This window comes from Apodemus sylvaticus, chromosome 13, assembly GCF_947179515.1.
Source record: "Apodemus sylvaticus chromosome 13, mApoSyl1.1, whole genome shotgun sequence".
In the NCBI taxonomy this organism is placed as follows: domain Eukaryota; kingdom Metazoa; phylum Chordata; class Mammalia; order Rodentia; family Muridae; genus Apodemus; species Apodemus sylvaticus.
This window is the reverse complement of record NC_067484.1, coordinates 77,563,679-77,586,552: the sequence shown is the minus strand read 5'-3', so window position 1 is coordinate 77,586,552 and position 22,874 is coordinate 77,563,679. Positions and strand designations below refer to the sequence as shown.

The following is a 22,874-nucleotide window of genomic DNA, read 5'->3' as shown; positions in this document are numbered from 1 at the left end:
TTATTTATTTAGTATGTTAGAGTGTGTGTTAAAAACTAAATATATTTGTGTGTGTGTGTGTGTGTGTGTGTGTGTGTGCAGGTGTGTGCACACACGCATGTGTGCATGCACTGCCAGACGTGTCAAGGCATAAATATCAGTAGGAGATTCAAAAACACATCCTGAGAATCCCTCTTCTCCTACCACATAGGTTTCAGGAATAAAACTCTCAGGTCAATTTGCTTGGTGGAAAGTGCTTTTATCTAGTGTGGCATCTTGCTGTTCCCCAGTGAGTATCTGTAGCATGTCTTTGAAGTCCTTGGGTGCTTGCTTTGGCCAATTCATTATTTGGACTGTGTTTGGAATACTGTAGAGATTTGGACTGCTGTATCCATTGGTTAAAGACCATTTCTTGCAGTTATATTACTAAACCATCTAAAATCCCACTGGTCATTGTCTTAGATACACATATGTTGTATATACAGTGAAAGACCCCTTCCCTCTGTAGGAGCTACATTAGATACTTTCTACGTAGTCCACCTTCATGGGGCACATCAGGAGCATCCCAGTGATTTTTCATTTACTATCAACTTGCTTCTTTGAGGGTCAAGTTTTTCTCCTGAATTTTCATCTTCTCATCTGTCAAAGCTATTTCCTTCATTATCTAAAGCTTATAAATTTTTAATAGAGCATCACTTCTAATCTCTCAGAACCTAAATTAATCTTAATAAAATTTCATTCTATCTTTCCCTGTTATGAGAGCCTATAAAATCAATAGTAGTCCTAACATTTTCAGTCTTTACTAATGACTAAGACATCTTAGAATATAATTATGTTTAAAATACGTTGATGATAAGAAAAGGGTTAGGAAATCAAGGGATGTGGAAGAAAAAGAAAAGAAACAGAAAACAAAGCAGTATCTACAAGGAAAGTAATGAGCAAACATGCGGTACACAATTATACATAACACATATCCAGACAGATTTACAAAATTATTTCCCCAGTGCCAGCAAAGGAATTGGGGGAAAAACTGGAGTATTAAATCAGTAAAAAAGAAAGGGATCGAGTAAAAGAGATGGGTTTAACCCTTTCTGCTGACTCTTATTCTCTCTAAAAGTTGAACAGGAAGTATTTCCATTTGACACCTTCTCTACTCACACTCTCTCTTATGGGCCTTCGAGGTGTTTTTATCCAGATTAAACCCACATACTACCCAAGCACCAGAGTGTTGTAACCTCTCAGTGTAGCATTCAGAATTCTTTGTTGCTATTGCAAAAGGAACCTAAACATATAAATAGTAAGCTTCATTGTGGGCCCCTAACATTAAGATGTCTACCAGTTAATGTCACTAAGGTAAGAGAATAATATAGGGTAGTCAAGAAAAGCACCAAAAACCCAAATGTCACATCTGATTGATTAAAAGCATAGTAGACAAATCAGCATGGGCTTATCCAGCAGGGCTAGAGAGTAAGGTCAGACAGAGCTGTTTTTAAAAATATTTGGTATTTTCAGAAATTGATTACTTAGTCAGAGCATTAAGAAGTAGCTGTGTGCATTCATTTAATGGGCCAGTGCCTCTTGTACAGGAATGGAGTCACCACATTCAATCTCATCTACTCCTTGTTAAGCTGTGCTTCTCCTAGAGCATGTTTATTTATTACAGATGCTATAAGCAGAAACTAGAAACTGGAATAATAAATAACTCCCTATTTAAATGGGCTCTTGTGTTTACTACCGCCCGTCCTTCTACTTCCCAGCCTCCATTTTGATAAACTCTGTCCACAGCCCTGTGTGCCTGCAGATCTGAGTAAGTTCCTTTTTGCATGAGTGTATAGTTTGGTGAACAGTGGCATGGCAGGTGGGATCTGACACACACTAGAATGTGGGGGCGTTCTCCTGTCCCCAAACCTGCTAAGAAGCTGTGCACTAGGAATGTGCTCCAATGTTACCATTTGGATGGGCTGTGCACTTCCAAGAGATAAACAATATTGACAGAACTTGCACACAGAGTGACTGAAGTCACATGGACAAAGGTTGTCTGTGTTGCTAGTTCTCCTACTGGAAACAACTTCCAAAGGAGAAATGAAGGGTATTTTGGGATGCAGATCATGAAACAATGGGTTGAATTTAATTGCAGCTGCTCAAGGAGATATGTCAGACAGCAAAGAGTTCAGCAAGATTCTTTCAAAATATTTGTGATTTGGTGAGGGTCATTTGTATGGCTACTGGGTCACTACTGCATGCAATTTGTATATAACTCCTTAGTGTCAAGTACATTGTCCTTCCTAAATAAAAACTCTACACAAGTCTCTCACTCTCTCTCTCTCACATTTCCTCCCTTTCTTCTTTCCCTCTCCCCTCTTTTTACTGTATAATTGTTATTGTTGCTGTTGTCAGGAAATGACCACAAAACCTTGTAAATGCTAGTCAAGAAGGTTCTCCTTTGAATGAGCATCAATTTGATGCCAATCATCTCTCTCCATGGGTTTGCTCTGATATTCAAGTGTGTTGGACATGATTTTATTTCTCACAAACAGTATATATTCTTTTGTGAATAATGTAGGCCATCTAATGTCAGATAGAAGATGATGAAATCCTTGACTCCTTATATTTTGTATCTATGTATCATACATATTAAAATTTAAATCTATATTATTTAATAGCATGGGAATTTGCACAGTTCTGTCACATTCTATTGTCAACAGGCATCAAACTTTTGTTCTCAAGAACGTGACTTTATAAATTTATATAAGTGAATTCCTTTAGGGAATACGGATGTAAATGTGGTGAGAAATATCATATTTTCTAGGATTAGATTTTTTCTGCAAGTTCACAGTGAATTTATTATATAATTAAACATTCTAAACATGTAAACTGACCCTTTGTTTACCCCACTACAGTTGACTGTGTTCCACACACTACAAAATGTATCCCTGACCTGATCACTCCATGGCAATAACATGCGGGCATGCCTCATACAATAAAGGGGGCATCGAAGGCCATCCTTTGTATTACTGGACTGTAGGATTGATAATTAAACTTATGACATTGTCTGTTTCAACAAACCCGATGAAAGTTAAGCAAATTTGATATGAAAGCCAAACATACTTGAGATATCCCGAGTTCATTTTTAAATTAAGACTTCACCAGCTGATTAGTAGGAATGCCAGTTCGCCAAAGGGAAGCCCTTCTCCTCCCTGCTTCTCAGGCACCCAGCACTCCCCTCAGTACAGATGGAAGCTTTGTTCTCCTGAACTTGTTCAGGTGCTGAGCCTGCCCAAAGGAAGGGAAATCAGCTCGGTTTTATGAGCCCACACCTGTTTTTAAAAAGCAATGCTGCTCCATCCACTCCAAAGCCAGGAACATCAAATACCTCCCTCTGCCAGGCAGCTTGGCTATTCCCCAGGCATATTCAATCTAGTTGAGTAAAACAAAAATTGCATAATTTGTCATTATTTCCAAGGAATGAGATGTGCCTTCTACAATCTCTTTCGAGTTAAATACAATGGTGCCGAGCTTCGCGTGAATGCCAATGTCTTCTTTTGCTGAAAGAACTGAAATAAAGAACAGCAAAAAGAAACACTCCATTGATTGCCAGCAACTCCCTGCTCAAGATTTTGTTCCTCGGGTGTTTTTTGTCTGTGCTCTTAAGGTTAGGTAGCAGGAAAATGGTTTTCCCAGGTGTTCACCAAAGAGAATCTGAACTTGCTGGAAAAATCTGGGACTAGAAGCCAGGACCCAGTAACCAACTGTAAGATTTATAGCAACAACAACAAGAAGAAACATATCAGTGCAGGTGAGTCATGTCTTAAAGCATCATTCAACATTCTAAGTGTGAGTTGTATTCTCTTAATGTGTCCTATATAATTATAGGCAAAAATGGATAAGATAATTGTAAAAATGGTTTTACAATTTTTATGTATTTCCATAAATGTGAAGTGGTATGGTTTGAAAGAGAAATCTGAGGCATCCTGTCACTCCTTCTACAGTGAAAATCTTGAAATCTGCAGAAAGAAGAGCGGAGAGGAAAGGGAACACAAGCCTAAACATTGAACACTAAGAGCATCTTAAATCTTATCTACAAAGGGCACAGGAAACCACCAAAGCCCCTGCCATCACTTTTGTGTGTGGTGCCCCGCCTCTGACACTTGGTCACAACAACTGAGAAGAGTGGGCGTATAAAGGAAGAGTGACTGAAGGCAGCGAGGGTGAGCAGAGGCTGCACTGAAAGGGGAGAAACTGATCAATGTTTTTTCCTCTTTCACAACCTTTTGCTAAAGCTGTGCAAAATGTGTCATGCATAAAAAGTATGCAATTTTCATGTAATTAGAGAAACACAAGATGAAAATGAGTTCCATCAGAGCAATCAAGGATGGTAATGTGGCGTGTGTTTGTCAGGGTCGATTTGTCATGAAGGCAAAACCCAGTATGTATACACACACACACACACACACACACACACACAATTTCATTTTAATTCTGAAATATATACAGGCCATTTTGCTGTGGCCAAATTAATACATTTCAATAATTCTGATTTTGAGAAGTGAACATTAGATGAAATTTAGGAAGTGAAGATTAGATCTTTTTTTTTCTTTTTGTTCTTTCAAAGACTGGGATATTAGTTTATGAAAAACACAGAGCACACAGGATGTATTTATTCCTTGGAGGGTCAGATTTACAGCAGGAGGTGATGGGTTTACAGTTTTGTATAAAAGAAACACTATAACTTATTGCCTCTAAAAATACAATTTCCTTCATACAATGACACCTGCTCCTGGTCATATCACTAATTCCTGAAAACCAACACTGTTTTGCCATTGTTCCCAAATCCTGGTTACACAATTGTTTCCTTTTTTTTTTTTTTTTTTTTTCTGGAAGAAGGGCATGCATTTTTCTTCATTATGTGTTGGTCTTTTCTTCTTTACTTCTTTCATTAATTTCTTTCATCCTATTCATTTATCATGCTACTTGAGGCAGTTTATTGAGCATCAAATTGTGTCAGGCATGCTGAATTCTCTAGTGACAGAAAAGTAATGAAGTCATGACTGATGTGCCTAGACTGATTCTACGTTCAGGGTACAGAGACAATTAACAGAATGTGATAGAATTAATGAGGATGGAGTTGGGAATTCAATGAAGAGTTGAGATTGCTTCCTCTGATAGAGTCATGGGAAGAATTCTATGGAGCTCCATCTAGCCACCTGGGAGTTTGAGCTGATATGGTAAAAGGATATCCTGTCAGAATAACAGTCAAAGGCAAAGAACTGAAAGACACAGCAGCTTGATCCATCAGTGGAAGCTTGATGAGAGAGGTCTTCAGAGATAAGGCTAAGCAGCTAAAGTGCTGTCCTGGGAGTAATGAAAGGACCTTTCATTATTTTATACAGTGTGAAGAAGTACTCACATTGATGTATAGAAGTAAAGTTGTATGTGCAATGTCTACACTGTGTATGAGTTATTCCTTCTGTTGGGAATCTGCAAAATTTAGATGAGACACAAGATGACTCAGCTACAGTAGTTATCAGTGCTGTGTGTGTGTGTGTGTGTGTGTGTGTGTGTGTGTATGTGTGTGTGTGAGATACCACAAGGGAATTTATAAAACATTAACATAACTGATGGCTGGAAGAGAAGTGGGAGTGGACTTCAGATATTTATTCAAGCAGGGGTGTGAATAGTAATATTCATCCATGAACCAAACAACACAGAAAGGGGGAAAATGTGCTAGAACATGATAAGCTAACATTTTTGTATGAGATAAAAGTAGAAATTTAAGTTAGCAACAACTGAACCAAAATAAAACAAAACAAAGAAGCAAAATTACAGAAATAACAAATCAAACAACAACAGCAACAGCAACAGCAAAACCCCTAAATACCAGGAATTCCAACATTTTCTGAAACACCAAGAGTTTTAAGGTGATAAGATCAGTTCTGAGAAACAATCATTCATTAAAATATATTTGTTAGTGATGTATATATTGAAATGTATTTATTGAGTCTATATCTGATTAAGTTAGTGTGGGGCTAAAGCAAAATTTGTATCTGAATTTTTAGTTTAGTTTTTTTTTTTTTAAAAAAAACAAACCTTGTTTTGGCCACTAGTTATTTCTTATGTGGAAAACATAAATTAATTCTAAATCTGTGAACTGGACTAATGGGTAGTAAACCTACAGAATTAACATGCGATTTCTAGATGAACCCCACAGAGTGTCCCATTCTGTTCCTGACATACGGTATAAACTTCAGAATTCAGGTCGAAGTTATAATATGTATGTGAAGTGAGGATAGGAAAAAAATAGCATTCCAATATGAAATCTCAATTATTGAAACTGTTTAAAATGTTCATAATAAATGTTTCCTCCCCCAAATTTTATCCTTTGCTTAGCTTCTTGTCTTCTTTTATCTACCCATACAATATTGGCTGTTCAAAATAATTTTATTCAGCTTTGTGCAGTGGCAGTATTGTAGCCAATGAGGCTTATCTGTAGGTGCAATTATTGCTAATTGAAAAATAATTTTATTCAAAGTATACTTGTAAGCACATGGATGTGGAGTGACCAGAAGTTAAAGGTTTTGCTTGCCTACAAATGTGGAAATAGTAGCAGAAAGCTACCAGGTCTGTGAATTCCACACTCAGACCTACTTACTGAGCACAGGCAGGCACTGGCACACATAGTAATCTTCTTTCTTCTATTTGCAAAGCAGGTAACTTTGTACCTTCTTCTTCAGAATGGAGAAGCCTCATCAGTTCAATGAGCATGGGGTGAGTTTTGAATTTTAATGGATGGAACTAGAAAATATCATCCTGAATGAGGTAACCCAATCACAAAAGAACACACATGGTATGCACTCACTGATAAGTGGATATTAGCCCAAAAGCTCAGAATACCCAAGATACAATTCACATCACCCCATGAAGCTCAAGAAGAAGGAAGACCAAAGTGTGGGTGCTTTGGTTCTTCTGAGAAGGAGAACAAAATATTCACAGGAATAAATATGGAGATAAAGTGTAGAACAGAGACTGAAGGAAAGATCATCCAGAGACTGTCTCACCTGGAGATTTATCCCTTATACAGTCACCAATCTTAGTCACTATTGTGGATGCTAAGAAATGCTTGCTGAAAGGTACCTGATATGGCTGTCTCCTGAAAAGCCCTACCAGAGCCTTACAAATACAGAGGAAGATTTTTGCAGCCAATCATTGGACTGAGCAAGGGAAGTTAGAGAAAGGCTTGAAGGAGCTGAAGGGGTTTACAGTCTCATAGGAAGAACAACAATATCAACCAACCAGAACCCCTAAAGCTCCCAGGGATTAAGCCATTAGCCAAGGAATACACATGGCTCCAGCTGAATATGTAGCAGAAGATTGCCTTGTCAGACATCAATGGGAGGAGAGGCTCTTGGTCCTATGGGAGGTGGGAGTGGGTGGGGTGAGGAACACCCTTATAGAAGCAGGGGGAAGGAGGATAGGATAGGGAGTTTCCAGGAAGGAGAGAACTTAGAAAGGGGATAATAATTGAAAAGTAAATAAAGAAAACATCCAATAAAAAAAAGATAAAAAAAATGATATTCTGATTTTCTTTCTTTAGATGTTCAGAATTAGAAAGGTGACAAACCTGACATGTGCAGGGGAAGGGGTCGTGGGTCAGGAAGCTTATTGGGGAAAGTGAAATGTAAACTAAGGACAGGAAGGAGGGCAGGATAGGAAGCTCATGAGTTTATAGACACACAAATATGTTACTAATGCGGAACTTATACTGGCTTTTCTTTTTTTTAATTTTTATTTATTTATTTATTTTTATTTTCTTTATTCTTTGTTTACATTCTTAATGCTTTTCCCTTTTCAGGTTCCCCCTTCCCCATTGGTCTCTTAAGCCCTCTTCCCGCCGCCCATTTATACGGGGCTTTTCTAGCTGACATTTGCTTGTGTGGATTGTCTCAGGCAGTTACCTGTTCAATACACAGTCCCTCCACACTCTGTGGACACTTGCAGTTCTTTATTGTCCAACATTTGGTATGATCACTACAGAAGGAGATTCAGGTAGTGATTGTGGGGTTGTTTCTGAAAACTTTTTGACCTAATATTTTTATCTGAGAATCAAAACAGCTATGACAAGGCCATGGTGAGAGTGCTATCTGTAACATTTAGTGTTACTTCCCTTTTCTCTTTTCTTTGTGTGTAAAATTCATGCTCCCACCCCATGGATGAAATTGTCTTCACTCTGAAGACAAAATGTCTTTATTTCAGAACTTTCTTGTGCCTCTAAAAATAATTATTTTGTCATTTCCCCCTCTTTTAATATGGAGTTTTATTTTATGGCAATTGTCTCTTCTTCAGGAATAGTGTTGTCTTGTTTTGTTCTGTTTTTTTGTTTTTGTTTTTTTTTTTAATTAGGATGATTTCTTGGTGACTATATTACAAACATAAAACATTGATAGCACTTTGCTAGATGCTTGAGCTTATTTTTCTTAGTGTTTAAAACACTCATACATGAGGCCATTATAATGGCCGTGTCCTCTAACATGAACATGGTGTCAAACAACTCTTGTCACTTAAAGGGCAAATGTCAAATTATGTGAAATTGGCATAGTGGGTTACAACTGTTCAGGTTCTCCACTGTAACCTAGAAGCAGCTATAGACAATACAGGAAGCCATAAGCTCTGCTTCGTTCCTGCTTTCATTTACAAACACAGGTTGCTGCCTGGATTGGATGCATGGTGTAAAATTTGGTGAGTCTGTTAAACCAACTTGTCTATTTTTGCATTCTGTGTGGACAAGATTGCAAAGTGATTTGGGAATGAGGCACCCTGCAGTTCTAGCAGCTTGGAAAGATGACTTTGAAGTTCTGAGTAACTCCAATCCAGTGTTTGTATTCTTTCTGTTCATTCTTCAGATGTACTAACATTGGAGTGTTTCATTTGAAGTTTATAATCTTTAGGATTATAATAATCAGCCAATCGCCTTTGGGATGCATTTTTAAACATATAACTTTGTCCTTTTGTTCCCTTTTCATATTGAATCTGAGTTTTTCTGATTATTCCTTTTTTACCCACAAATGTATAAAATATATGACCTTATCATCATGATTAGGTTTCCTCTTGGACGAAAATATCAAAAGGCAGTGAATAACTTTATATAAAATGGGGATGTAATTGTAGGAGATCATATCACACTAGACCTTGCTCTGGTAACTTATGTATTGTTTTAAAGCAACAAGAAAAGATAGTAGCTAGTTCCTGAATAGCTAATTACCTAAAGCCTCAGTTGGACTGAGGACTGCTGAGCAGGAAATGGATCTGATTGATGACTCCTTTGGAAAATTCTAATGAGGATATCCACATACCAAAATTGCCAGCATCTAGAAACTCTTTCAGACAATGGGAGAAATGACCCAATGATGGACTTTTCCATCCCTGAAGTTCCCACATTTCTACCCCATAAAGATTCAAGACCTCCTCATATCACATCTGCACAATCTCCCTTCTGCAGAGAGACTGTGGCTCTTCCGTACTTCATATTGAAGAGCAATTCTGATTTCTGGAGATGATAGTTCTCTTCCACCTCATCCCCCTCCAAAAGTTCCCACAGCCACATAACTTTTCATAAGCCCAAACATTTCAGAGACTTGAGGACTGTAATAAAAAGACCATGACTCTGACGTCTCAGCTATCTCATCAGCTCCTCCCCACACATTATTTGACATCACTGTTACAGGGACTGAGGTGAAATCTGACCTCTGTCCTCATGCTTTTTATAAAACAAAAGACTGCCTGCTTCTTGGAAGCTATCATCTCATACAGCTTTTGACCACTGGCCCTTGCTATTCTTTCAAGCTTCTCCTTACTTTTCGTTTCTCTTCTCCCCTATATAACAAAATGCTGAAGAGTAGCATATTAATGAAGAGTGTGTGTGTGTGTGTGTGTGTGCACGCGCGCGCGTGCGCGTGTTTTGGCTCAAGGTACATAGGGAATACCTCATCAATTGCGGGTAAAGAGATAGCAGTGGGTAGGATCAGCCTCAACCTGTAGTTTTGTTTTGTGAAGACAGCCAGGAACTATACCTAGGAGAGGAAGCATGTCCAGCTCCAGTATAGCCCCTTCTTTCAGTGGTTCTAATGGTTCTAAAATCAGCAGAAAGTTCTCAAAAGTTCTAAATAGTTTTACAATTTGGACATCAAGTATCCAGATGTAGGAATGGTAGGGGAACATGTAACACTCAACTGAAATGACTAACCCCCATCCTCTAACAAAGAAGACTTTCTTCAAGCTCAGCCTGTACAGTGAAGCTCCAAATCACTGAAGCCCAAACCATGCCTGGATTTCTCATGTGGCTAGGACTGCAGACCTACTGTGTGGCAAACAGAATTCTTGTGGACTAGTCACCATTCCTCTTTTGATTTGTAAGAAAGGAGAATGTGTGGATCCCAGCTGGAGTTTAAAACCTTGGAGAGTGACTCAAAAAGCAAAGAAAAGTATAATCAGAAATAATGAAGCTTAGATTTTGCCCATGAGTGCCTCACATATTTACTTAGGAATAGTTACCATGTATGTTCTTGATGAGAAGGCAAGTGTATCTAGCTGTAATGATTATAGTGAGTCATTCGCGAATAATTGCTCTTGAGTCTTGAAAATGGCATTTCCTCCAAAGGAAGTATGGAAGCTTTTAAGGAACTGGAAACTACACAGGACATAATAATTAAGACTGAGCCTTTAACCAACACTCTTGATCAACATAAGGCTAAGTATTGAGAGTGAATGACAGCTGACCAAGTACCTGGCTTTTCTGTTTAACACTTGGCACAATCTGGATAGATGGGCGTTTTATCTGAATTGGGGATCAAATGGTGTAAGGAAAAGACTCGTCTGTGATGTATATCATCTAATTCCATCCGGATGTATGATATTAACTCAGAGGAAGTGGGCTAGTCCCTGGTCTTGGGGCCATGTAATGATGATGCCCAGGCCATAACATATGTTAAAGGCAAATATTCTAAATTTGAGATAACAGGGTTTAATACCCAAGACCCAGATGGAAGATGTCAAGAAAATAAACTTGTCACCTACCTCTCCCCACTACCCCCTGCTGATAAACAAAAGCTGTGCCACTGGGGTTGATTTTCCTGAAGTGGGAGAGCATGTGCTCACTACCAGCCAAACACTGCCAGTGTCACACCCCAGTGACACAGTGCCATCTGTCCAGGTATTATGCAGTTTGATTTTTTCTCTGAACTCATGAAACTGTGATTAAAGATGACTGCCTGCATGCTCCCCTCTCAGACCTCTGCCTGAGAGGGTGAACAAAGCCTCAGAACTTTCTAGGGGAGAAATTGAACATATTTTTTCTAGTGGAGAAATGAGAAGCTGTGAGGAAATTTGCATTGTAAAAGTGTGTCCAGAAATCTCAGTTTGGGGTAGACCATTGCTCCCCAAGTATATCAACTAAGGGATTCCTCCTAGCCTTAATACCAATTAAACAAGGTCTTTGGATGCATATAAATGAAATTTCATCTTTATGCATACCTATGACAGAAGACAGAAGAATTGAATTTGTTTATTTAGTGAGCAGTAAGATCGGTAGCATTATACTATGTATGGTGCAAACTAAGTACCAATCCAGTAATAATTATGCAGCCTGCCCGTAGAGGTGTTTCAGATATGGTTGCTCTGTCACATACGCATCAGTAGGTGGCAGAGAGGAGAAAAACTATGTCTTTCTGACCTATGAATGTCTGAGTCATTAGTAGCCTAACATTCCCTGGAAAAAAAGTGAGCCTGAGATGACCTGTAGTTTGGAATCACAGAGCCCGGACAGGGATATGTCCTGAGATTACCACAAGGCAGGCCTAGAGGAGGAGGCTATCCCCACAGTGACCCATACCTGGTGCCATAAGGAACAAGTAGGATATAAAACACTCTGGTTACCAGTCCTGGAATGACCCCAGACACATAGAGACTATGGGGACCACTAAGATGAGAAGGTAAGTGGTGGAGAAATGGAAGAGGAAGAAACACACAGAGGATATGAGCACAATGATGTGAGGCACAACTGGAGACTTGAAGGCGTTGGGGTAATGTTATTTTGCATTGTGTAAAAGCATTTACCTGTCAATAAAAATTTGTTGGCCTATGGCTTAGGCAGGAAATAGGGTGGTGGATATTCTGGTATAGAGACAGGATTTTTGGGATTGAGTAAGGCGTGAGAAGACTGTTCCCAGACACAGAAGAAGAGGGATTGTATGAAACTGAGGATCAGGCAACCAGCCACATGGTAGAAGTTAGAATAGAATAAATGAGATATTGAGTTATGAGCTAGTCAGAGAATGAGTCAACGCTCATGGTCAAGTTGTTTGTAGATATAATAAAGGATCAGAGCCATTGTTTCTGTGATCAGGAGCACAGATTACAGTAAATAAGCCATAAAATAATGACATTCACCATCTGGCACAAAATCCAAGGTTAGTTCGCTAGATTTAGTCTGTAGCTAAAATTTCTGGAGAGAGGAATCAGATCAGAAAGCGAGGCTAGCAACATTGAGCTGAGCCTTTTAGCAGAGGCCAGTAAATAGCAGCTAGAATGGAAGAAGCCTAGTCTGAGACAATCTGCTGACCAGACAGGAGGCCTGGTCTCGTTGGGTGGGAAACGGGGAGGGAAGGGGACTGATGGGACTTTCAGGGAGTGGGGGTCCAGAAAAGGGGAAATCATTTGAAATGTAAATAAATATATCAATAAATTTAAAAAAAAAAGAGCATGAAAGCAGACTGGAGCCCCAGGTGTGCTCCACAGTGAAAAGCTTCCCATAGCAGCAGTAAAACACAGACTCATATCCTGCTGGCCAGCAAGGACTCAGATGCTCATTGTGGCCACACTAGAGCCAGAGCCATTTTAGCAACTGTGTCAGAACAGCTAACTCAGATGGTAGGTGCCAGAACCTCAAGGCAGTTTCTCTATGGTTTTTCCCAAAGCATTGTCATCTCTAGTGAGGCACACAGGGTCAGAACTTCTGGCCCCCTCCATCTCTGCCCTTGTGAGCAGAATAATTGGCATGGGGTCAGCAGCCCACTCCATGAGTTAGCTAAATAGCTGGGGTCACATTAAAACAACATGAGACCAATGTTGAGAAGTCTGGCATCTACATACATAAGGTATTGAGTCTAAAAAACAATAAAAGAGAAAGCATTCTGAGCATATAAATCATAAGATGAAATATTTACTTTAAAAATAAGAAAGTGAAGCCCCTAAGAAAAGACTTTGTGATTAAAAGCAAAAAAAAAAAAAGAATATAATTTTTAAAATGGAAAGGAACACATTGCCTCTCTATATAATTTTTATTTGCTTGTCAACATACCGGTGGGTTGTTTTTATCAATAATGATTACAGTTTTGTATATTCTGTTTAGGGGAGATGAGAATAAGGCAGACTTGGAGATAGAAGAGACTGAAAACTTGAATTAGATTAGATGCTGGATTAGAGGCCTTGGGACAGCGAGGGGATCTGGCACCTACAGCAAAGGCAGAAAAGGGTTTTCCATACAAAAATCACACAAGCTTGAAGAATTAGAATGGAAGCACGGAAGTCCAGAGAGATACAATATTTTGAGTTAAGAATGCAGACTCTGCTGAATGAGGCTGCTTAGAGAAGCCCCAGACCATAGATTATAGGTTTCATTTTGTAGAGTTTGGAGAATTAAAATCTGTATCTAGTCAGAATGCTGAAGGGTTTCTGACTAAGTTCTGAAAGGGATGATTCTGAGATTGCACATTTGGTAGAGATAATGGCTATCTTGGAAATGCCCTTGCAGATCAAGCCTGATGGCTCTTCATCTTGTGTAACCATTAGAATATAACAGGGCATTTTGACATTGTGGCATAGAAAATGTTACAGATGTATCTTACATTCTTCAGGACAAGCAATTATGGAGAAATCTAACAGGACAGTAAAGGAAATTGTTCTTATTTTGGGTTTGTACCACAGTAAGAGCCAAGATTTTAAGCTCTACTAAAAACAAAACAAACAAAAAGACTTTATCTTTTTATGTTCATTTAATAATATGTCCATCATTTTTATGATTGGTATAAAATATATATTGTGCTGAATATAATAAAATTAAAATTAAAATTAAAAATTATGACTAGATAAATGATAAAATGGAAAGCTTGTGATCTGAAAGAAGTAACAAATAGATTATAAAACCTAACAGAGATCAGAGAGGGATTATAAAATATGTTATTGACTTTAAATTTCTTGAATGTTAATGAACAAAAACAACAGCTGCTGAAAGTCATTGTATTATGGAAAAAATGACAAACTAAATTAGTCGGTGTATATTAGAGATAAATTAACTTCTGAATGTAAAGAAGGAAATATGTTGCTATAGGAGAGAGCTTGTATAACATTTCTACTGGAACAGAAAAGCTATGGATTCATTCCAATTTTATGACCAGGAAAGACCACAGAAACATCTTGACTGCAGACAGGAAGAAAATAATGAAAAATACCAAACAGGACAGGGAACATGATTTGCTTATCTCTCTATCAGGAAATAGCTCTGAGACTGCATGACATATAAAAGTGTCTCCAGCCAGAACCTCAGCTATGTATGGCTGATAAATCTTTGGCTGCAAAATCCTCAGGACTTTTTCATGCCTATCTTTCCATTTATTATAGACAAAAATCTTCATTTAAGTTTGGTTATACAATCTGAACTAACTTATGAAGAAAGACAGGTGCCTTATGTGCTAGAACAGAGAACAGAAAATCATTTTTAACCCAATTGCGGAAACTACACATTCCATACTTATGTTAGTGTAGAAATTTATAAGACTTTTGAAAGCCTATATGTTCACAGAGCAAAACAACCAGAAAAGTATCCCTGACAACTTTGGGGATGCTGAGGTACTGAGGAATATTTATTCTGGCTTCCTGCATGGATTCTACTTTAGACTCTTTTACTAGCTGTTTCATCAAAACATGCTTCAGGACACCTTCAAAGAATGCACTGTTCTAGTCAGAACTTCAGCTAATCCTGGAACGGTCTCAGCACAGAGACTGGACAGCAAATGTTACATCTAGTTTTCTTAGGATTTAAACCCCAAATGGAAAACTACATACAAATTCAATAGGAAGCAATTTGTTTATATTTATTCATTTATTTGTTCACTTGACATTTCAATATCCACCTTCCTTCTCCCCCAGACAATGCCACCCCACAGCTCTTTAGCTCTATTCTTTCCTTCCCTTCTTCTTTAAGTAGGGGGAGGCCCAGACCCTCGGATATCACTCAGCCTTGGCACATAAAGTCTCTGTAGCACTAGGCTCATCCTCTCATGCTGAAGCTAGACAAAGAAGTCCAGTTAGGAGAATGGAATCCACAGGCAGGCAACAGATTCAGGGACAGCCTCTACTGTTGTTGGAGGGCTGAGGGCCTACAAGATGACCTAGCTGCACATCTACTACGTGTGTTAAGGGCCTTGGTCCAGCTCATGCTAGCTCTTTGTTTGGTGGTTGAGTCTCATAAAGTCCCCAAGGGTTCAGGTTCGTTGACACTATGGGTTTTTCTATGAAACCCCTATCCTCTTCCAGTTCCTCAGTCCTTCCCCCAACTCTTCCACAAAACTCCCCAAGCTCCATCTAGAACTTGACTGTGGGTCTCTGGATCTGCTTCCATCTGTCACTAGGTGAAGCATCTCAGAGTACAGTTATTCTAGTAAGCTCGCTGAAAGCATGGCAGAATATTGTTAAAATTGTCAGGGATTGGTTCTTGCCCATGGGATGAGTCTTAATTTAAACCAGTCATTGGTTGTTCATTCCATCCATCTCTGGTACATCTCTGTCCCAGCACATCTTATAGGCAGAACACCTATTGGGTTGCTGCTATACCACTCCTGGGCATATACCCAGAGGATTCCCCACCATGTAATAAGGATACATGCTCTACTATGTTCATAGCAGCCCTATTTATAATTGCCAGATGCTGGAAAGAACCCAGGTATCCCTCAACAGAAGAGTGGATGCAAAAAATGTGGTATATCTACACAATGGAGTACTATTCAGCCATTAGAAACAATGAATTCATGAAATTCTTAGGCAAATGGATGGAGCTAGAGAACATCATACTAAGTGAGGTAACCCAGACTCAAAAGGTGAATCATGGTATGCACTCACTAATAAGTGGATGTTAACCTAGAAAACTGGAATACCCAAAACATAATCCACACATCAAATGAGATACAAGAAGAAAGGAGGAGTGGCCCCTGGTTCTGGAAAGACTCAGTGAAGCAGTATTCGACAAAACCAGAACGGGGAAGTGGGAAGGGGTGGGTGGGAGGACAGGGGAAGAGAAGGGGGCTTATGGGACTTTCGGGGAGTGGGGGGCTAGAAAAGGGGAAATCATTTGAAATGTAAATAAATTATATTGAATAAAAAAAAATTAAAAAAAAAAAGACTACCTGGGGTTTTACCCCTCCCAAGTCTCTGGAAATCATAGAAATGATCTCCAATGCCCATTGCAGATTTACATTCTCTTTCCATTCTTCTCCCTACACCTCCCTGATACCCACCCCATTACCTTCCCCATTACTTCTCCCACTCAGTTCCCTCCATCAACCCCTGATATCTATTTTATTATTGTTTTTATTTCTTCACTTTATATATCACTCACTTCACCTTCCCAGTAACCCCCTCCCCACAACTCTTCCCTAGCTTCCACCTCCTTTTCTCCTCTGAGCAAGTTGGGGCTACTCCTGGGTATCCCTGCACTCTGGATACATCAAGTCTTGGCAGAATTCATTGGTGAATCATTTCCCAGTGAGGCCAGACAAGGCAGCCCAGCTAGAAGAACATATCCCACAAAAAAGCAACAGCTTTTGGGATAACTTCAGCTCCAGTTTTGGGGCCACATATAAAGACCAACTTGCACATCTGCTATATGTGTGCTTGGAGGTCTAGATTTAGCCCATTTATGCCCTTTGTCCTTATGCCCTGTCAACTGGTGACAGTGTCTTGTTGAATTCTCCCATTTCCATTGTTGTGTGTGTTGTTCTCTCCTGCTATTAGTGTGGTCTTGAGCTAGTGAACTTCAATAATCCTCAATTAATAATTCCAGGTTTTGAACTTTTGCTACTACCTTACCAGTTTTTCTGTCTGGTGGCCCAGTCCACTGTCCCACAGTTGATGTTAAGAATTTTTTAGATTTAAGAATTTCTTTGACTGATTTATCGTATGTCCTTCACCTAAGATTCTCTCTTCTAACTTCAGTATTCTCTTGGTGATGTTTGCATCTGTTGTTCCTGTTCTCTTCCCAAGGTTTTCCATCAGTTTCCTTCAGTTTGAGTTTTCTTTATTGCTTCTATTTCCACTTGAGCTTTCACAGTTTTATTTATTTCCCTAACCTGTTTAATTGTACTTTCCTGTATAACATTAAGGGATTTGTATGTTTCCTCCTTAAAGTCCTGTTTGATTGTATTTTTCTGTACTTCTTTAAGGGATTTATTCATTTCTTTTATAAAGGCCAGTATCATCATTATAAAATTTGATTTAGGTCATTTTTCTTGTGCTTCAGTTGTATTACAATATCCAGGGTTTGCTATAGTATAGTAGCTGTGCTTTGAAGGTATCTCATTGTCCTGGCTTTTGCTGATTTTATTGTTTATGGGGGCCTTCAGCCATCTGGATGGCTTTGGTCCCTCTATTCTCCTGTTGTATTAGGTATTGGGAGTGCCATTTAACCTCCATAATCTTGGTGTGGCAGGCCTCTGATGGGTATCCTTGGGCTGTATGGGTCCTGATGGCAAGTTTTTATGGTTCAGGAGCTATAGATCTGTATGATTCAGGAGCCACAGGTACAAAGAAGATGGACAGAGAGTTTGTGTGAGAATAGAGGTCCCCCTGAGATGGCAGTCTTGCTCAGACCAGCTTGAGTAGCTCCGGAGGACTCAGGAAGCAGGAAAAATGCGTGGGGGAGGGAAAACTAACCTGTGTGCTTCAGGATCAGCAGGTCTGGTACAGTTTGGCAGAGAGGTGCTGGAAGAATGAGGATTCTGCATAGTTAGCAGGCTGCTTTGGGCAGTTTGGCTTGCACAGAATACTCGATAAGCAGGGAAGATAGATGGGGGAAAGGAATATAACCTATATGTTTCAGGCTCAGAAAATTTGATGAAGGTGTGAGGTAGTGGGAGAATGGACCCAATATCTATTTTCTTTCCCATTCTGAAAAAAATTCAAGCTTCCTCCATTGGGCATTCCTTATTATCTGGTTTCTTTGGGTCTGTATATTTAACATGCTTATCCTATATTTTATGGCTACTATCCTCTGATAAGCGAGCACATACCATAAATGTCTTTTTGTGTGTGGGCACTCAGGATATTTCTAATTTCACTTCATCCATTTGCCTGAAAATTTCACGATATCTTTCCTTTTAATAGCTGAGTAATATCCCATTGTATAAATGAATAATATTTTCTTTATCCATTCTTCAATTGAGGAACATCTTGTTTATTTCCAGTTTCATTGTATTACAAATAAAGCTGCTATGAACAGAGTTAAATTGTGTTCTTCTTGGATAGTGGAACATTCTTTAGGTGTACGTCCAGGAGTAATACAACTGCGTCTTAAGGTAGAACTATTTCCTACTTTCTGAAAAACCACTAAATTGATTTCTAAAGTGGGGATGCACGTTTACACTCCAAACAGCAACGAGGAAGTGCCCCTTTGCTCTACATCCTCGCCAGCATGTGCTATGTCTTGAAGTTTTAATCTTAGTCACTCTTATGTGTGTACGGTGGAATCTCAAAGTTGTTTTTCATTTGTTGATGAATAAGGATGCTAAACATTTCTTTAAGTGGTTCTCAGGCATTATAGAATCCTGTGTTAAAAATTCTCTCTTTAGCTATATACCCCATTTTTAATTGGGTTATTTGAGTTTTTGTTGTCTAACTTCTTGAGATTTTAATATCTTTTGGATCTTAACCCTCTCTCAGATTGTTTCCCAATCTACAGGCTGCTATTGCATCCTAATGATAGTGCTCTTTGCCTTGCAAAAACTTCTCAGTTTCATGATGTTATTTATTTATTTATTTATTTATTTATTTATTTATTTATTCAGAATGAAAATGTTTATTTTCCAATACTCCATTGAGCATAAACTGATATTTCCAAGGACTTTGTTACTGAAGATACAGCTGTACCAATTTATGATCCCATGTCCATACCATCTATATGCTCAGCTTTTTTGTGGTGGTTGTTGTTGTTGTTTGGTTTTTTTATAGACTTTTCTTTTTTTAAATTTTCTATATTTTTTGTTTACATTCCAAATGATTTTCCCTTTCCCAGTTCCCCCCTCCCCATAAGTCCCATAAACCCTCTTCTCTCAGCCCATTCCCCAATCAATCCCCTCCCACTTCTCTGTCCTGGTAATCCCCTACAATGCTGCATCAAGCCTTTCCAGGATCAGGGCCTTGTCCTTCCTTCCTTCTTGAGAATCATTTGATATGTTAATTGTGTCTTGGGTATTCAGAGCTTCTGGGCTAATATTCACTTATCAGTGACTGCATTCTATGTGTGTTCTTTAGTGATTGGGTTACGTCACTTAGGATGATATTTTCCAGTTCCAACCATTTGCCTAAGAATTTCATGAATTCATTGTTTTTGCTGAGTAGTATTCCATTGTGTAAATATACCATATTTTTTGTATCCATTCCTTTGTTGAGAGATGATGTTCCATTTATTGTTTTTTTTGTTTTTTTTTTGTTTTATTTATACTTATTCATCACACAGTTGCTAAATGAATGTCCACTATAAAGTTTAATTGATGTCTTAGAATGACATTTCTTTTTTTTTAAAGGTGTAATAGTCAACCTTTATCTTTAATTTTTTCTTTAGTTCTAAGTGTTCACAGAGGCATAAAATGAAATATGGTGATATGTACTTAGTGTCTACCCCTCCACTGCCACCATGCCTGTCCCAAGTTTGCTTCCTCTAAAGTTTTTTTTTTTATTTTTTTTATTCGATATAATTTATTTACATTTCAAATGATTTCCCCTTTTCTAGCCCCCACTCCCTGAAATTCCTGTAAGCCCCCTTCTCTTCCCCTGTACTCCCACCCACCCCTTCCCACTTCCCCGTTCTGGTTTTGTCGAATACTGCTTCACTGAGTCTTTCCAGAACCAGGGGCCACTCCTCCTTTCTTCTTGTACCTCATTTGATGTGTGGATTAAGTTTTGGGTATTCCAGTTTTCTAGGTTAATATCCACTTATTAGTGAGTGCATACCATGATTCACCTTTTGAGTCTGGGTTACCTCACTTAGTATGATGTTCTCTAGCTCCATCCATTTGCCTAAGAATTTCATGAATTCATTGTTTCTAATGGCTGAATAGTACTCCATTGTGTAGATATACCACATTTTTTGCATCCACTCTTCTGTTGAGGGATACCTGGGTTCTTTCCAGCATCTGGCAATTATAAATAGGGCTGCTATGAACATAGTAGAGCATGTATCCTTATTATATGGTGGGGAATCCTCTGGATATATGCCCAGGAGTGGTATAGCAGGATCTTCTGAAAGTAAGGTGCCCAGTTTTCGGAGGAATCGCCAGACTGATTTCCAGAGTGGTTGTACCAATTTGCAACCCCACCAGCAGTGGAGGAGTGTTCCTCTTTCTCCACACCCTCTCCAACACCTGCTGTCTCCTGAATTTTTTTTTTTATTTTTTTTTCTTTTCGATATAATTTATTTACATTTCAAATGATTTCCCCTTTTCTAGGTCTCTCTGGCTTCCCTTAGGCAAAATGGCGGTGGTGAGCACGCCGGCCCCGGGGGGAAAAAACCTCCTGGCCGGGTTTGCACCCCGGTGGTCCCCCGATCAGCCCAGGGCCTGGGTGCAGGCCAATGCCCGTCGGGCTTAGACCCCCGCGATGTTGGTCTCGGGTTATATTTGCGTACCTCAGTCTGATTTCTCTGGCGACCGAGAACCAATATGGAGGCCTCGTAACTGACTGGCAGGAGGCAGAGTTCTGATGTGGCTTCTGTGTGGTGAAAGGCACCGTAAATCCGCCACTGCTTGCAGCCTGGCTGGCCAGCGATGGCCAGTAGTCGTGGGCGCAGGGTCTGCCTGGACCCTGTCCTCTTGGTTCTACTGCTGATGGCCCTTCCTCTGGACCAGCCGCTGCTGCTGCTGCTGCTGCTGCCGCCGGACTCCCCTATTAATTGTTGATCTTAGTGCTTAGTTCTATTCAGGAAGTTTTCTCCAGACTTCAAATCTATTTCCTACTTTCTATCCTATTAGATTTAGTTTATCTGGTTTTAATTGAAGAATTTTATCTACTAGTACTTGAGTTTTTGCAGGATGATAAATATGAATCTGTTTACATTCTTCTACATGCATCCAGTTAGTTCAGCATTTGTTGAAAAACCTCTCCCTTTTTCTTTGTATGTTTTTGGCTTCTTTGTAAAAACTTGAGTGTCTGTAGGTATGGGGGTTTATTTCTGGATATTTGATTTGATTCCATTGTCCATCCTGTCTGTATCTCTATGAATACCATGCGTGTGGTCTTTATTATTTGTTATGTAGTACAGCTTCAAGTCAGGGACAGTAATAATGCCAAAATTGTTTGTTTGTTTGTTTTTTGTTTTTTAAAGGATTGTTTATGCTATCCTGAGTTTTGGTCTTGTTTTAGTTTTCCATATGAAGATGAAAATTGCTCTTCCAAGGACTGTAAAGAACTGAGTTGTAATTTTGATCAAAACTGCATTGATTCTGTCGACTGCATGGGAGATCTTTCCATCTTCTGATGTCTTCTTCAGTTTTTCCCAGAGACTTGAAGTTCTTGTCATTATTGATCTTTTACTTTCTTGGTTAGAGTCACTCACACCAAGATATTTTATATTATTTGTGGCTATTGTGAAGGGCGTTGTCACTATAACTTGTTTTTCAGACTATTTGTTCTATGTATTAAGGAGGTGTCTTAGTCGGGGTTTCTATTCCTGCACAAACATCATGACCAAGAAGCAAGTTGGGGAGGAAAGGGTTTATTCAGCTTACACTTCCATGCTGCTGTTCCTCACTAAAGGAAGTCAGAATTGGAATTCAAGCAGGTTAGTAAGCAGGAGTGATGCAGAGGCCACAGAGGGGTGTTTCTTACTGGCTTGCTTCCCCTGGCTTGCTCAGCCTGCTCTCTTATAGAACCCAAGAATACCAGCCCAGAGATGGTACCACCTACCAGGGGCCCTTCCCCTTTGATCACTAATTGAGAAAATGCCCCACAGCTGGATCTCATTGATGCACTTCCCCAACTGAAGATCCTTTCTCTGTGATAACTCCAACCTGCGTCAAGTTGACACACAAAACTAGCCAGTACAGGAGGGCTACTGATTTTGTTTTGTTTTGTTTTGAGTAAATTTTGTATCCAGACACTGTGCTAAAGATCAGCTGTGGGAATTTTTTGGTAGAAGTCTGAGGTTAACATATGCATACTATCATATCTTCTGTGCACAGTGCTTCTTTGCCTTATACCTTGCTAGTTATATCCCCTTGATCTCTTTTAGTTGTCTTATTCCTCTAGCTAGGACTTCAAGTACTATACTAAATAGCTAATGTAGAGTGGACAACCTTGTCTTATCTCTGATTTTAGTGGAATTTCTTTATGTTTCTGTCCATTCAATTTGATGCTGGCTATTGGCTTGCAGTATATTTTTTTATTGTGTTTATATATGCGTATTGTATTCATGATCTAAGACTTTTAACATGAAGCAGTGGTGGATTTTGTCAAAGGCTTCTCAACACATGAGATGATTATGTATTTTTTCTTTCAATATGTTTGTATAGTGAACTAAGTTGATAGACGTTTATATGTTTAACAACCTCTGTATCCCTTGGATGTAAACTACATGATAATAG

The 22,874-nt window shown here is 39.1% G+C and overlaps 2 pseudogenes; both read left to right on the top strand.

Moving 5' to 3' along the window:
• Window positions 1–6,423: 6,423 nt before the first annotated feature.
• On the top strand, window positions 6,424–6,532 carry LOC127664294 (uncharacterized; annotated as a pseudogene).
• Window positions 6,533–11,613: 5,081 nt separating this feature from the next.
• LOC127664270 (uncharacterized) lies at window positions 11,614–11,735 on the top strand (annotated as a pseudogene).
• The last annotated feature ends 11,139 nt before the right edge of the window (window positions 11,736–22,874 follow it).